Source organism: Muscardinus avellanarius, assembly GCF_963383645.1.
Source record: "Muscardinus avellanarius genome assembly, chromosome: X".
In the NCBI taxonomy this organism is placed as follows: domain Eukaryota; kingdom Metazoa; phylum Chordata; class Mammalia; order Rodentia; family Gliridae; genus Muscardinus; species Muscardinus avellanarius.
The window spans coordinates 110279960-110287051 of NC_137792.1; positions in this window are offsets into that span (position 1 = coordinate 110279960).

Sequence of the window (7092 nt, forward strand, 5' to 3'; positions counted from 1 at the left end):
TCACTGAGCAGCAGGAAGCTGAAGTGGGGATAACAAACCTGTCTGACCATGCTGTCTTTTTCATTAAAATAAATCTTGTATTCTGCGGCTCACATAGTGTCAGTCTCTCACCTCACTGTATACGATCATATGCATTCCTTCAAATACTGTGTTCCGTACATGTGTATGAAAACAAGCACATGCACGCTTACTCTACAAAACCACCATGTACTTAAATACTGAGCGCTTCCCGTGTGCCCAGTTACGTGTTAAGTATCTTAGAGACATCTGAGAAACAGAAGACTTAACTCATTCCTCTAAAAAGAAGTTACAGTCGGAACCGGGCGTGGTGGTGCACACGTGTTACCCCAGTACTTGGGAGGCTGGGACAGGAGGATCACAGGCTTGCAGCCAGCCTCAGGTACTTAGGCCCACTGCAGTTTAGTGAGACCCTGTTTCAAAATAAAGAATAAAAAATAGGCCTGGGGGTGAAGATAAGAGGTAAAGAATGCCTCTGGGTTCAATTCCCAGTACCACATTAATTAATTAAATGTAAAATTTAGCTAGGCGTGGTGGCACAGGCTTGTGGTCCCAGTACTTGGGGGGCTGAGACAGGAGGATCTGGATTTGAGGCCAGCCTCAGCTACTTAGTGAGGCCCTCTGCTTTCAAAATAAAGAATAAAAAATTGGGCTGGAGGTGTAGCTCGGAGGTGAAATGCCCCTGGGTTTAATGCCAGCACCCCCCCACAAAAAAATCCCCAGTATCAAATAAAATGTAGAACTCATGGATATATTTTGAATACTCACAAAGATGTGCGGCCACAATCAGTTTTAGGACATTATCACCACTCGTCAAAGAAACCTCATACCCATTAAACGTCATTCTTAATTTTGTCTCAGATACATAGCCTTAAGCAACAACTAATTTACTCTCTATCAAATTTACATATTCTGTACATTTAACATAAATATAGTATATAGTATGGTTTTCTGGTAACTGCCTTTTACATAGGACGATGCTTTCCAAGTTCATCAGTGTGGTGTGTACCTGTAATCCCAGCAGCTGAGGCTGAGGGGATGGCAAATTTGACACCAGTCTCGGCAATTTAGCAAGACCCTATCTCAAAAGAAAAAGAGTTAAGGAAATAGCTCAAGAGTAGAGTTCCAGAAGCCAGGTGTGGTAGCGCATGCCTGCAATCCCAGCATTTGGGAGGCTGAGACAGAAGGATTGAGGTTCATGGACAAACTCAGCTACTTAGTGAGGCACTTTGCAACTCAGACCCTGTTTCAAAATAAAGAATAAAAATTCGCCGGGCGTGGTGGCGCACGCTTGTAATCCCCACACTTGGGAGGCAGAAACAGGAGGATCGCGCAGGTTCGAAGCCAGCCACGCGCACTGGTTTAGGAGACCCTGTTTCCAAATAATAATGTAAAAAAGTAGGTCTGGGAGTGTAGTCCAGAGGTAGAAGGGCTTCCAGGAACCCCAGTACCACCAAAAATAAATAAATAAATAAATAAAAATAAAAAAATAAAGAATAAAAATTGGAGTCGGGCGTGGTGACACTCACTTGTAATCCCAGCATTTAGGAGGCTGAGACAGGAGGATCGCAATCCATGGCCAGCCTCAGCTACTACTTAGGCCCTTTGCAACTCAGTAAGACCCTGTTTCAAAATAAAGAACAAAAAATAGGGCTGGGGATATAGCTTGGAGATAGAATGCCCCTGGGTTCCATCCCCAGGACCATAAAAAAAATTGGGCCAGGGGTGTAGCTCAAAGGTAGACTGCCCCTGGGTTCTGTCCCCAGTACTGAAAAAAAAGGTTAGAGTTCTCCTGGGTTCAATCCCAGAACTCAAGAAAAAAAATTGTTCCACGGCCGGGCGTGGTGGTGCACGCTTGTAATCCCTGCGCTTGGGAGGCAGAGACAGGAGGATCGCGCAGGTTCGAAGCCAGCCGCGTGCACTGGCTTAGGAGACCCTGTTTCCAAATAAAAATGTAGAAAATAGGTCTGGGAGTGTAGCCCGGAGGTAGAAGGGCTTCCAGGAACCCCAGTACCACCAAAAAAAAAAAAAATTGTTCCACTTTTGGCATATATTAGTACTTTATTTTTTGGTACTGGGGATTGAACCCAGGGGACATTCTACCTCTAAGTTATACTCTTAGCCCCATTTTTAAATTTGGAAACAGGGTCTCACTAAGTTGCTGAGGCTGGCTTTGAACCTGTGATCCTTCTCTTAGCCTCACAGATGCTGGGATTATAGTCATGTACCACCATACCTGGCTTTCATTTCTTTTTATGATCCAATAATATCCCATTGTGTGGATATAGCACATTGGTTATTTATCAGAGACTTGGGTTGTTTCTACCTTTTGGCTATTATAAACTGATATAAATGTTTTGGCTATTATAAATAATCTGATATAAATGTTTTGGCTATTATAAATAATCTGACATGTTTCTGTCAAGTTATTCTGTAAACATTTTTTTTTTCTTTTTGGTACTGAGAGATTGAACCCAGGGGCATTCTACCTCTGACCTATACCCCCAGCTCTATTTTATTCTTCTCTTTTTTTTTCTTTTTTTTTTTTTGCGGTATTAGGGATGGAATCCAGGGACAGTCTACCTCCCCAACCCTATTTTTTATTCTTTACTATGAAACAGGGTCTCGCTAACTTGCGGAGGGCCTCACTAAGTAGCTGAGACTGGCTGTACTCCTCTTGTCTCAGACTCCCAAGTACTGGGATTACAAACATGCACCACTGCACCCGGCTTTTTTTTTTCCTTGCAGTACTGGGGATGGAACCCAGGGGCATTCCACCTCCAAGCTACATTCCCAGCCCTATTTTTTATTCTTTATTTTGAAACAGGGTCTCACTGAGTTGCAAAGGGCCTCACTAAATAATACCTGAGGCTGTCTGCGAACTGCGATCCTCCCGTCTCAGCTTCCTAAATGCTGGGATTACAAGTGTGTGCCACCATGCCCAGCTTCTTTTTTTGTTTTGAAACAAGGCCTCATTAAGTTGCTGAGGCTGGCCATGAACCTGTTATCTTCCTGTTTCAGCCTCCCAAGTATAGTGGGATTATAAGCATGCACCATTACATCCAGCTTCAAGCCCTTTTTATTTTTATATTTTACTTATTGTTCCTGGGGATTTAACCCAGGGACATTCTAATTCTGAGTTGTATCCCCAGCCTTATTTTTTTAATTTTTTTTTGTGCTGGGGATGGAACTCAGGGGGATTCTACCTCTGAGCTACAACCCCAGCCCTATTTTTTTTTATTCTTTATTTTGAACCAGGGTCTCACGGAGTTGCAAAGGGCCTCACTTAAGTAGCTGAGGCTGTCCAAGAACCACGATCCTCCTGTCTCAGCCTCCCATATGCTGGGATTACAAGCGCGCGCCACTACGCCCGGCTTCTATTTTAATTTTTTAATTTGAAACAGGGTCTCCCTAGGTTGATGAGAGTGTCACTACTTGCTGAGGCTGTCCTTGAACCTGCAATCCTCCTGTCTCAGCCTCCCAGGAACTGGAATTACAGGTGTGCACCACTAGACCTAGCTTCTTTTTATTTTTTCATTTTGAAACAAGATTTCACTAAGTTGCTGAGGGTCTCACTAAAATGCTTAGGCTAACCTCAAACCTGTGATCCTACCACATAAGCCTCTCAAGGTATTTATTTATTTATTTATTTATTTATATTTTTTATTTTTTGGTGGTACTGGGGTTCCTGGAAGCCCTTCTACCTCTGGGCTACACTCCCAGACCTATTTATATTTTATTTGGAAACAGGGTCTCCTAAGCCAGCGAGGCTGGCTCCGAACCAGCGCGATTCTCCTGTCTCAGGGTGTTTTATACTTTTCTTAGCACATTGTAATTATATAGGATAGTGAAGTTCAAAGTGATACAACACACATGCACACATCACTTTGTGTGTTTCCTTCCGCATCCCACCGTTTCTCCTCTTCCTTCCCTGTACATGTTAGTGAGATTGCTGATACCTTCATGTATGGACATAACGTTATTTGAACTGTTTTTTTCCTCAGTCCTTTTCTCCCTCCCCACTTCTGTCCCCCTTGCCCCTTCCACTATTCTGCTGGTCTTTCTCCTCATTCAACTGAAGTTCCTTGTTTCCCACTCTCTCTGTACCTTCTATGCCTCAAAGAAAACATGACCCTTGACCTTTGGAGACTGGCTGGCTTCAGCATAATAATTTTAGGTTTTTGGTTTTTTTTTTTAATTTTTTTTAGATACTGAAGATGGAACCCAGGAGCATTCTACCTCCGAGCTCCACCCAGCCCGACTTGCTATTCTTTATTTGGAAACAGGGTCTCACTGAGTTGCAAAGGGCCTCACTAAGTAGCTGAGGCTGGCCTGGAATTACAATCCTAATGTCTCAGCCTCCCGAATGCTGGGATTACAAGCATGCGCCGCCATGCCCGGCTTATAATTTTAGGTTTTATCCATTTTCCTATAATTGACACAATTTTTTCTTATAGCTGAGTAAAATTCCACTATGTGTATATACTACCTTTTCTTCTCTGTTCACCTGGTAACAGACATATAGATTGTTCTCATAATAACAGACATATAGATTGTTCTCATAATATAGTCATTGAGAAGTGTGCTTCTGTAAACATGAGTATGCATGCTTCACTGTAGTATTATATATATATATATATATATATATATATATATTTTTTTTTTTTTTTTTTTGGTGGTACTGGGGTTCCTGGAAGCCCTTCTACCTCCGGGCTACACTCCCAGACCTATTTTTACATTTTCATTTGGAAACAGGGTCTCCTAAGCCAGCGCACGTGGCTGGCTTTGAACCTGCGTGATCCTCCTGTCTCTGCCTCCCAAGCGCGGGGATTACAAGCGTGTGCCACCACGCCCGGCTTTATATATATTTTTAATTTATTTATTTATTTTTGGTGGTACTGGGGGTGGAACCTACCTCCAGGGTGGCTTTCTACTTCCGGGCTATACTCCCAGACCTATTTTATATTTTATTTGGAAACAGGGTCTCACTAAGTTGCTGAGAGCCTCACTAAGTAGCTGAGGCTGGCTTCGAACCCGTACAGTCATCCTGTCTCAGCTTCCCAAGAGCTGGGATTACAAGCGTGCGCCACCACGCCCGGCTTCACCATAGTATTCTGACTTTACTTCTTTTGAAAACATATCCAGGAGTGGTATAGCTGGATCATATGGTATTTCATTTCCTATTCTTTTGAGGAAAATCCATACTGATCTTCATAGTGGTGTTACTAATTTACAATTCCACCAAGAGTGTATGAGTTCCTTTCTTCCCACTTTTTTGCCATCATTTGTTAATGTCTGTATTTTTTTGTGTGTGTGGTACTGGGGATTAAACTCAGGGGCATTCGACCACCAAGCTATACCCCCAGACCTATTTTTTATTTTTTTATCTTGAAATAGGGTCTCACTAAGTTGCGCAGGGCCTCACTAAGTAGCTGAAGCTGGCTGTGAGCCTGCAGTCCTCCTGTCTCAGTCTTCCAAGTACTAGGATTACAAGCATGCGCCACCACACCCAGCTCTGAACCCTATTTATTTTTATTTTTTATTTTGAAACAGGGTCTCACAAAGTTGAGGAGGACCTAAGCTTCTGAGGCTGGTCATTAATCTGCAAGCTTCCTGTCTCATCTTCCCAAGTACCGGGATTATAGGCATGTGCTTCCATGCCTGGCTTCATCTGGATTTTAAGTATACTGCCCAGTAAATCTTTTTTTTTTTTTTTTTTTGGTGGTACTGGGGTGGAACCCAGAGGCTTTCTACCTCTGGGCTATACTCCCAGACCTTTTTTATATTTTATTTGGAAACAGGGTCTCACTAAGTTAATGTAGAGCCTGAGTTAATGTAGCTGAGGCTGGCTTCGAACCCGTGCGATCCTCCTGTCTCAGCCTTCCAAGCGCAGGGATTACAAGCATGTGCCACAAAGCCTGGCCCAGTACATCTTTAATATGACCAACTCTCTATCATATAGGCAGTGGTAGAGACTTTCCTCTGTAAGACCCCCCCAAAGCTCTGGAAATAAAAAATGAGAACCAGTAAGTGGGATGGAATAAAAAATCTTCTCCACAGCAAAGGAAACAAAGCAGGGGTCTGAAGGTGAGTTGGCATGGTGGCCCGCTCGTGTAATCCCAGTACTTGGAAGACTGAGACAGGAGAATCACAGGTTTTTGCCAGCCCTGTCAACTTAGTGAGGCTGTCTGCAATTTAGTAAAACCCTGTTTCTAAATAATAAACTAAAGAAGGCTGGGAGTATACCTCAGAGGTAGAATGTCCCTGGGTTCAATCTCCAGTACCATTAAAAAGAGGAAAAGAACCTAAAGACAAAGAGCTTATGGAATGGGAGATCTTTGCCAGCTACTGTTGTGATAGAGAACTAATATCTAATAGAGAACTAATATCTAAAGTACATAAAGAGCTGGGCTTGGTGCTGCACTCTTGTAATCCCAGTACTTGGGAGGCTGGGACAGGAGGATCACACAGGTTCGAAAGATCACACAGGTTCGAAGCCAGCCCCAGCTACGTAGTGAGGCTCTCAGCAACTTAGTGAGACTCTACTTCCAAATAAAATATAAAATAGCTCTGGGTGTTTAGCCTAGAGGTTGAAGAAAGCCCCTGGGTTCTATCTCCAGTACTACAATAAATAAATAAATAATATAAAGAACTCGCTGAGTATGGTAACACATGCTTATAATCCCAGTGTTTGGGTGGCTGAGACCAGAGGATCTTAGGCTCTCGGCCAACCTCAGCAAGTAGTGAGACTCTCATCAAGCCCTGTTTAAAAAAATTGGCCAGGTGTGGTAGTGCACACTTGTAATCCCAGCATTTGGGAGGCTGAGGCAGAAGGATTGTAGTTCGAGGACAGCCTAAGCTACTTAGTGAGGGCCTTTCCAACTCAGTGAGACCCTGTTTCAAAGTAAAGACTAAAAAATACGGCTGCGGTGTAGCTTGGAGATAGAATGCCCCTGGGTTCCATTCCTAGAGCCTCAAAACCAAAACAAAAAATTAGAGCCAGGTGTGGTGGCACATGCTTGTAATCCCAGCATTTGGGAGACTGAGACAGAAGGATCGCAGTTCACAGCTTCA